The sequence below is a fragment of the Cebus imitator genome, unplaced genomic scaffold (genome assembly GCF_001604975.1).
Source record: "Cebus imitator isolate Cc_AM_T3 unplaced genomic scaffold, Cebus_imitator-1.0 Scaffold19, whole genome shotgun sequence".
NCBI lineage: Eukaryota > Metazoa > Chordata > Mammalia > Primates > Cebidae > Cebus > Cebus imitator.
Window position 1 is genome coordinate 387,874 of NW_016107334.1, and position 9,737 is coordinate 397,610.

General features: G+C 53.1%; 1 protein-coding gene across 5 annotated transcripts in view; it reads right to left on the reverse strand.

Moving 5' to 3' along the window:
* Positions 1 to 9,404, reverse strand: part of ZNF710 (zinc finger protein 710) — an 82,898-nt gene extending 73,494 nt beyond the window's left edge. The window contains exon 1 of one of the 5 annotated variants that reach the window (XM_017517260.2): positions 8,725 to 9,378. The gene's annotated coding sequence lies outside the window, so the exon portion shown is untranslated. Of the gene's footprint in view, positions 1 to 6,862; positions 7,286 to 7,718; positions 8,373 to 8,724 lie in introns of those variants that run through there. The other 4 variants (XM_017517269.2, XM_017517242.2, XM_037734629.1 and 1 more) reach the window with 4 other exon arrangements.
* Between the last annotated feature and the right edge of the window lie 333 nt (positions 9,405 to 9,737).

A 9,737-nucleotide genomic window follows, 5' to 3' on the forward strand; every position in this document is an offset into this window, starting at 1 on the left:
AAAAAAAAAAAAAAAAAAGAAATCTGGCTGGATGCGGTCGCTTACGCTTATAATTCCAGCACTTTGAGAGGCTGAGTCAGGGACATCATGAGGTCTGAAGTTCAAGACCAGCCTGGCCAAGATGGTGAAAACCCATCTCTACTAAAAACACAAAAATTAGCTGGGAACGGTGGCAGGCGCCTGTAATCCCAGCTACTCGGGAGGCTGAGGCAGGAGAATTGCTTGAACTCGGGCAGCAGAGGTTGCAGTGAGCTGGGACTGCGCCACTGCAATCCAGCCTGGGCAATAAAATGAGACTTTGTCTCAAAAAAAAGAAAAAAAAAAATCCATCTATTTCCAAAATCATAACAAATGCAAATGGCCCAAACTCTCCAGTTAAAAGAGCATAGATATCAGACTAGATTAAAAACAAAAGGAAATCCAGCTCTAGGCTGTCTAGAGGAGACATGAGGACAGGGATCATAGGCCGAGAGGCCTATGCAGGCTGAAACCACAGTCATGGGAGGTAAGCAAGTAGCAGAAAACTGTGGCCAAGGCACCCAAGCATAGCAAAAGGAAAGAATGGCACAAAAAGCAAATGAGAGGTAGGAAAAGGACCCACAGCGATAAGCCAGACCCAAGGTGGAGAAGACTGTTCATGACAATAACTGCTATAGATAAGCCAGGTAAGAGAGGGTCTTATAAGATGGGCCACCAGGTGTGATTAGGTGGCCAGGGACCTCTAGGAGAGCCAGCTGGAGTGAGAGTGGGCTGGGGTGAAACTCCACTGTTGCTGAGCTGGCCAGGGGGAGAGGGGGAGAGAGGAAGTGGGGCCAGGGTGGACTCCTCTTTGTGAAATCCTAGGATAAAGAGAAGTGACACGGGTAGGGGGTGGGGATGGGGGAGAGGTGTGACTGTAGCTGAGGTGGAGGATTAAGGCATAGGAGGATGTGGGGTGCCCAGACACAGGGAAGGAGCCAGGGCAGGACACAGAGGAATAAGTAGTGGGGTTGACAGTGGGCACATGGGGAATGGACCAAGGGAGTGAGAACAGATTTCCCAGGCTGGGGCAGGGGTGGGCAGGACTGCTTCAACGAGTGCTGTGTAGTGGGAGGACAGAAAGCGTTCTGAATTTCAGAGGTGACCTGCTTCTGGGTAACAGCAAGTCTATGAACTGTGTTGTGATTTTTACAGCTAAGAATGGAGTCATGATGGGAAGTGATGGCTTGCGAGCGCACGGCCCGAGGACCAGCCCCACCAGCTTCCAAAGGGAACCTGACGCGTCTCAAGGGGCCAGCTTGGACTTGGTCCTTGTGAGGACATTCCGACGTGCTCCAGGTTTGGCCATCGTCTTTTACCAAACACATGCAGGACTACCTTCCCAGTCTGGAAACCTGTATCCTTGCTGTCCCGTCCCACCGGAATGGGATGGGGTCCGGGATGGCACTCCAGGTACCAAACAGAAGACAAAACCACACATAACCAAGAGTCATCAAAAAAGTTACAGTTTCCCATTCAAATGTGGAGGGTGGACATTCCTGCTTTCTGTAGTTCATTTTGATTCCATGTATACAACTTGCTGGGGGCAGGGAAGTAAGAAAAGGGAAGATAGTTGGGTCACAACGTGATCACTTATTCTCAGCCTCTGACTACACTAAAAATCCTCACATTTCCAACAGCTCTCTTAGTACTCCCAGAAATAAACACACAATAGAGCATATATGTTTGATATCAGAAACTCCTTTACATTGGTGATTGTGAAAGAGGCCAACCCACTTCTTTTCTTTTTTTTGAGACAGGGTTTTCAGGCTGGAGTCCAATGACGAGATCACAGCTCACTGTACCCTCAACCTCCTGGGCTCAAAGGGATCCAACTCAGTCTTCCAAGTAGCTGGGACTACAGCTACACGTGCCACCGGCTGATTTTAAAAAGTTTTTTTGTAGAGACAGGGTCTCACTATGTTGCCTAGGCTGGTCTTAAACTCCTAGGCTCAAGCAATCCTCCAGCCTGGGTCTCCCAAAGGACAACCCCATCCCATCTCTGTAATCATGCCTGTGACTACAGGCGTGAGCCACCATGCCTGGCCTCCAACCCACTTCTAATAGTTCTTTTACTTCACTTGCAAATATACACACACACACACACACACACACCCCATATGTGTGTGTGTGTGTGTGTATACATATACAGGGTGTGTGTGTGTGTGTGTGTGTGTGTGTGTATACATATATATACATATATATTTTTGTATATATATATATTTGTATATATACAAATACACACACACACACACCCCCTATATGTGTATACACATACACACACACACACACATACATATTCAACATATATTTGTGCTTTGGCTCTGACATCCTTTAATCCCTCCTTTTCAGAATCTACCTCAACTTCCTGTTGCCACCTTACCTCCCTGATTTAAGGGTGCAATTCTTCAAGTGCCTTCTTTCTAATTCTAGAATTTTTAATGTAGCCTTTGGTGCTGCAGCAGTCTTGTTTTCTCATTATTTTCTTTGCTAACAAGCATGTGTTGGGCCCCAAAGTGATGGAGGCTTTCACGGGCGAGCCTGGCAACCCAGAGCTACTCACAACGTGCTTCCTTGGAAAAATCCTTTCTGTGTTTTACATGAACCATTGGGAGATGCTTACCTGTAAAGTGGGGGTGGGGATGAGCCTCTCCATCTGTGCTGCCGAAAAGAACTTGCCCCTTGTCCTGCTTGCCCTGTTACTAGGGTAAGCTTTGACTCTGGTGCCGCAGTGCCTGGGTTCTAATCCTGGCTCTGAGGCTTACCAGACCTGTGACCTCCAGAAAAGTATTCCACCTAAACGAGCTAATAGTATGTGTAAAGTGCTTACAATCACGCCTAGCACCTGCATATTGTATGTGCCGTATAACAAAAGAGTTGAGTGAGGTTAGGCAAGAAAGACATTTGACTAATTCTTGCAGCTGCAGTCTCCCTTGAGGCCAGTGAAAGCTACGGGTCCTCTTCTCAGAAAAGTGCACATTGTAACCTTCTGCAGTTTCAAGTACCCCTGACCCTCAAAGCCCACCCACACATTGCAAGAGTCCAGGACCCCTGATTTCAACCCTCCGTTCTTCTCTACAGTGACATGAAGATCTCAGGGCTAAAATTCCGCGGCAATTCTTCAAGGATTATGTTCCCATGTGTGGAGCTACTGAGCGGGTGCCTCTCTCTCCTCGTTTTAGGTTCCGCTTTTGGAAGAAACATTACACCTTTCTTCCCCAAGGCCCTTTTGACCCTTGCCAGTTTTTCTTTTGCTTCAGGCCAAATCCTCCCAGGGTCACCTTAAGACAATCACTGTGTGCAGCTCTACACACTTTTAGGGAATTATTCTGATCCTTATCAAAGGCTCTGATGGTCCAGCCCATCTTCTGGGCTTAGGGAAATGAGATCAGAGCATGGACGAGTGCCTGCTGGGTCTCCACCAATGGCCACACGGGGTGGATGCTGCACCAGCACAGCTCCTCACCCTCCACAGCGGGGCGATGGCACAAACTGGAAAAGGCTAAAGATCAGAGAAGCCAGAGAAATAAGGAGATTACCTAATCCCCTACTCACTTGCTCGAGAAGTGACTTTCTCAGGGTCACCCAACTGCTCCCAGCAAAGCTGAGAACCTCCCAGCTCAGTACTTTTGAGTCCCACAGTGGTCTGCAGACATGACCATGCGTGTGAATTAAACAGCAGATCCAGCAGATTTGCTGAGGAGCCCGGGGTTCCGCATTTCTCACTCACTACCAGGTAACACGGATGCTGGTCCATGGACTGCACATGGAGTCAGGAGGTTCACATCAAGGTTAATGAACTGTACCACCCTGGTTAAAGCCTCTTCATCCACACTGTGGGTGGCTATTTAAATGCCCTTTCTTCAGGAAAGCCTCCCTGCTCCCTCTCCATGATTACTGGCTTCAATGTCTCTGTACTTTTTCCTTTGAACCATTTATAACAACTGTAATTAAAGAGTATTTGTATAATTATTAGTTTAATGCCTGCCTCCCAGGGAGACTGCAAGCTTCACGAGGACGGGACCTGCACAGTGTCTAGCACATCACAGACTGCCAATGAGTGAGGGGCTGCTGTGGTCTGGAACAGGCTGGGCCAGCATCCTGGAGTAGACAGGTAACCTTTACACATGTGGGAAACAGACTCCAGTGGCATCAAGGCCGACAATGACATTTCTTAGCTTTAAAATTCCCACCAGTTTCAAATACATGCCAACTAAACTTTAAGCAATCTTTGCCCATAAAAAGATCCCTGCATCTTCATCAAGTGCAAAATAGCCCGAATCTCACAACAGCCACTCTGCGTGGGGAATAGTCAGGCCCCGAAAATAAGCATTCCTTGACAGGCCTCACTGGCGAGCCCTCTCCAGGCACGCTCCCTGACCAGCCTCCCTCTGCTGCAGACCCACAATGCCTTCTTCACTTTTTCTGCTGCTGTCCTTTCGAGGAACCCCAAAGTGCTGAATGCCCAGCTCTTTGGCACTGGCAGAGATATCTGACCACATCGTCGTTCCTGGGAGGCAAAGTCTGAAGTCAGACAGCCTGGGTCTGGACACCAGCTCTGTGCCCTTGGACGAATTATTTAACTGCTAAATGAGAATAAGCAGGCAGGAGCCAGCACCTGCGAGGACTGAGAGACAAACACACAAAGCAGGCAGCGTCATTCCGCTCCAGGATACACCACGATTATTATTCTCCCTATATCCTGAGTCCACTTCAAACCTATTGTTGTGCACGAGTCTCCACCCAGGGGCTCCGCCCCATTCAGGATCCTCTCTTCCCAGCCCCCTCCCGCCTCACCTGTCTGGAGCTTGTTTGAAGCAATGACTCACAGCACAACTCTGCAGCTCCCATCAATCACCTCCTGTCCCTGCCTGTGTCATTCATGGGTTCCTTCTTGAAAAAAGGTAAACCCTTTTCCTAATGCCCAGTACATTCATTCAGCGAGTATCTAGTGAGGGCCCACTAGAATCAGAACCTGCTCTAGGCACAGAGGCTCAGCAATGAACAAAGACGTCTACCCTCACAAACCTTCTAGTTTTTTTTTTTTTTTTTTTTTTTTTTTTAAGACAGAGTCTCGCTCTGTCGCCAGGCCAGAGTACAGTGGCACGATCTTGGCTCACTGCAACCTCCACTTTTTGGGTTCAAACAATTCTCCTGACTCAGCCTCCGGAGCAGCTGGGACTACAGGTGCCTGCCACTATGCCCAGCTAATTGTTTGCATTTTTAGTAGAGAGGGGGTTTCACTATGTTGGCCAGGATAGTCTCCATCTCTTAATCTCATGATCCACCTGCCTCGGCCTCCCAAAGTACTGGGATTACAGGCGTGAGCCACCTCGCCCAGACACGTTCTAGTACATTTAACCCATGGATGGAGATCAGTTCAGGCCTCGGGCCCTTACATTCCTTCACTTCTCTCCTGACCAATCCTAAATAAATCACACAGGAGTCAAAGTGCGAAGAAAGCATTCCAGATCAAAAAATGTTGCAATGTGAAAAAATCCCGATGACTACACTGCTCCTCTGACTGTTGGACTTTGAAGAAGTCAATGTTGAAACCGCCTGAATCACCCAGTTCCCCCAGTTGTCTCACTGGCCAGTCACATCCTCCAGCAGAGTTTGTGTAATACATCTGGAAAATAAGGCGCCCCATTAGCCGGTCTCATGTGTGGGGTGTGAGCCTGAGGGTTTCACGCTCTCATCGCTACATTCTTTGAAGCGAGCTTGATTTGGGATCCCTAGCAGGGACAGTGGCCTTGTAGAAATGGCACTGGGAACACACTGAAAGCTCAGGTTTGAGTGCTGGTTCTGCCCCTTACTGGGTACAGAGCTTTCTTCCTGACTCAGTTGCTTTCAGAGAGTCTCTAAGGCCCTTTTCCAGCTTTGAAGTCAAAGGGCTGCAGACCCAGCCGATTCACAGATCCCTTAATTCAAGACCATGAGTCCCTGCCCTGGGCATGGGAAGGGTTAGCAAGCCAGATGAGGAGCCAGTGCCAAGCAGCACTGGTGGGGCCAGGGAGCGTTCACCTGTCTCCTCCAGGATGTGCTGGGCTCCTTTTATTTACTTATTTACTTCCTTCTAGAAAGAAGTTGTGCTTCTTTCCAAACTCAACTCTGCTAGAAATATCTCTGGGCCACAAGGCAAACTAAAATAGAGTGCAAAATCTCTGGTGGTCCCATTAGTCGCCCTTCCTCCAACTCGAAAACCATTCCAGACCTTGTCCGTCTCCTTGTCTCCAGACAGAGAGCCTAAAATAAGTCCTCTGTAAGTCTCCTGGTAGGAAATGCCCGGTTGGAATGGAAATGACCCAAGCCCTGAACAAATGGCCCGCTGACCACACATCATGGGCTGAGGATTCACCCAGGTATCAGCTCTCAGGAGAAGACACGCAAGTGAGCCTCGGTCCCCACCTCAACTCACTACAGCCCCCTCCACCGAGACACAGGCAACTAGGCCAGGATGGAGGAAGAAAATGAGGCCCAAACATCCAATTCCCCCTATCCCAAAGAAAGCAGCTCTAGCCCGACTGCCCTCAGGCAGGAAAGCCAGCTCCAGAAGGTCACTGGAGCACCAGCGTGGCTGACAAAACCTCTGAGAAAGTATAGAAAATAACATTCTCTTTAAAACAAATGAGAAGGAATGGCCATTCTAGGTTTCAGAAGTCAAAACCAGACAGCCCCATCTGCTTTGATCACATTAGGAATACATTCCCTCTTATCTAATGAGTTAAGAATGGTTCTCTTCTTCCCCCGCCCCATTGGTTCTCTAGGGCCCCTGGTGAAGAAGCAATAGGGACACAGACCCCCAGCCCTCTACTTGGCAGAAATGAACTTTGGTTTTACTTACACGTGTACAAAGGCAGGACTGAGAGGGCAGCTTCAAAGCAGGCTGAGTGACCCCCATGAGCACAAAGTCCTCTGCACACCTGTGGGGGAGTTTTGTGAATTTCCCAGGCCACCCACAGGGACTAGTTATGTACCCTGTAGGTCCATATCGGCCGGGAGTTTCCATTTTGCACAGAAAGAAAGGTGCTCAGGGTGCCCGTCGCAGGTGGGCTCTCGGCCTGCAGCTCAAGGGTGGGCCATGAAGTTGGTCCCTCACTGGATTGCCCCGCAGGCCCCCCTGAGACCCGGTAGGACGAGCACCTCAAAGTGTCCCTATGAAAAGGCACCCAGGAGGGGAGGGGCAGTGGCTCACAGTCCCAGGGAGGACTGTGATCCCTGCACTTTGGGAGGCGGGCAGATCACGAGGTCAGGAGTTCGAGACCAGCCTGGCCAATATGTAAAACCCTATCTCTACTAAAAATACAAAAATTAGCCGGCCGTGGTGGAGTGTGCCAGTAGTCCAGCTACTCGAGAGGCCAAGGCAAGAGAATCACTTGAACCTGCGAGGTGGAGGTTGCAGTGAGCTGAGATCGCGCCACTGCACTCCAGCATGGGTGACAGAGCGAGACTCCATCTCAAAAAAAAAGAAAAGAAAAGAAAAAAGAAAGAAAAGGCACCCAGGATGCTGCTATGTGTTGTCCTAACCGTCTGGCAAAGCCTAGGGATACACGAATGACCCTTTCGGGTTGTTTAAAACCCACACAAGCACCTCCCTGGCCTCTTAAATCTTTCCAAACTACAGCTCAGACGGGAGGAAGCTGTTGCAGCGCCCATACAAGTCATCTGAAAAGGCAAGTTGGAAAAAACCCGATACGCACTAGTTAGCAAGTCCGCGGTTAAGGGGGCGGTGGCCCTGGGGCGGGATCTGCGGGATCTGCGTGCCCCGGGTGGGGAGGCTGGGGCGGCCCCGCCGGTCCCCGAGCCCGCGCGCCCACCTGGTAGCCGGGGGGCCTCGATCTGACGCCGGCGATCACGCCCCACAGCTCCATCCAATTAGGAAAATGACCGCGAGAAGACGGAGACAGGGCGACGAGGAGGAAGGGGGGCTGAGCCGCGCGGGAGGCTCCACACCGGCCGTGGGCACCCGCCCGCCACCCCCCCGCCAGAGAGCGCCCGTCCTAGGTCCCCGGCCCGCGACGCCCCGAAGCCGGCCGGTGGCCCCCGGGGACGCCCCCAGCCCCCCAGCGGCGCGCTCAGCCTCCCCCACCCACAGCCGGCCGGGACGCGCGGCCACCGTCCCCCCCGCTCAGAGAATAAAGTTTGTGGGCAGCCGTAGGGGCGGGGCGGCGAGGGGGTGAAACTTTGAGTCCCGGGCCGGGTGCGGGGGGAGCGCGACCAGCACCGGGACACCCACGTGCGGGCCCGGGAGCCGCCGCTGCCACCGCCGCCTCAGGGCCTCCCGCGCCGCCGCCGCTTTCCTTTCATTTTTGCTTCGGAGTCTCTCTCTCTCTCTCTCTCTCTCTCTCCGTCTCTCTCTCCGTCTCTCATTCGCGCGCTCTCCTCCCTCTCGCCCTCTTTCGCTCGCTCCCTCCCCTCCCCCTCCCTCCCCCTCCCCCTTCCCCCACCCCAGACGCCATCTCTCCCTCTTTCCCCGGCTCTCCCTCGCTCCCTCCGGCTCCCCGGCATGAGGGAATGTGGAAGTGAAAGGAAAAGACGACATGTTTGCAGCGCGGCGCGGGCCTGCGCGCGGCCGTCCCCGGGGAGAGGCGGGGGGCGGGTCGGCCGCGGCCGCAGCGACCCACCCCCGCGCCCCCCGCTTCCCCGCCGGCCCCGCCGCCTACCGGAGCTGCGAGGCCGGGCCCGGGGGCCGCGCGGGACACTCACCCTGGGTCCGGGCGCGGCTCCTGCGCTGGGGCCCTCGGCGGCCCGGGCCGGGTCGGGCGGGTCGGGGGCTCCTGGCTGTGCCCACCGCCCGGGCTGCTGCTGCGCGCCCGCCGCCCGCCTCCACGCGCGCCCGCTGCTCCCGCCGCCCTCCCTCCGGCTCCTCTCGCTCCCCCCTCCTCTCGTTCGCTCGCTCGCTCGCTCGCTCTCTCGCTCGCTCTCCCTCCCTGGAAGAAGGGAATGAGGCAGGGCTGACGTGAAGGGATGCAAAACAGCTCCTCCTAAGCAGCTCGCAGAGGAAGAGACACAGAAAAGCAGCCCTTTTATCTCTCTTTTGTTTTCTCACTTCCTTCCACCCCCGGCACCCCCCTCTCGCCAGCCCAAGTTTTCTTTTCTCTTTCTACCGCAGAGGATTTTTCCTCCTTTCTCTCTCTTTCTTTCGGTTCAACTCTCCCACTCGAATTGAAAGCCTGGAGGGGTTTCTTTCCCCTGTTTTTTTCTTCCCTCTTTTCTTCCTTCTTCCTCCTTTCTTATTTCTCTAAAAGGGTTTTGTTTGCTGTGGGAGTTTCGTTTGAAAATCAAGTCACGCCTTTTTTCCTTCTTTTCTTTCTTTCTCTTTTTTTTTTTTCTCCTCAGCAGAAAAGGGGAACAAAGATGAACTGAAGCGGGGGAGAGGGGAGAGGCAGAACCTCGCTTGGAGATGGGGGGCCCTGCCCTGCCCGGCACAAAGGGGACCCGGGGGCCTGCTCCCCCTCACCGGGAAGCCGGGGGCGCCCTCGGGAGAGAAGGGGGGGTGCGGGGCGCGGGTGCGGCTCCGGGTGCCGGTTCCTTCCCCAGTGCGAGCGAGGCCCGCCCCTCCCAGCCAGAGGTGGCGCGGGTGTGTGCCCCACTCACTTCTGTGTTTTAAAGTAGGCAGATGGGCCTGGAACACACCTCCCCGCAGAGCCCTGAACACGACCAAAGCCTTTCAACAGCTGTGAGCCGAGCTCTGGACGGCGGGACTCGAGGGGGCGGCG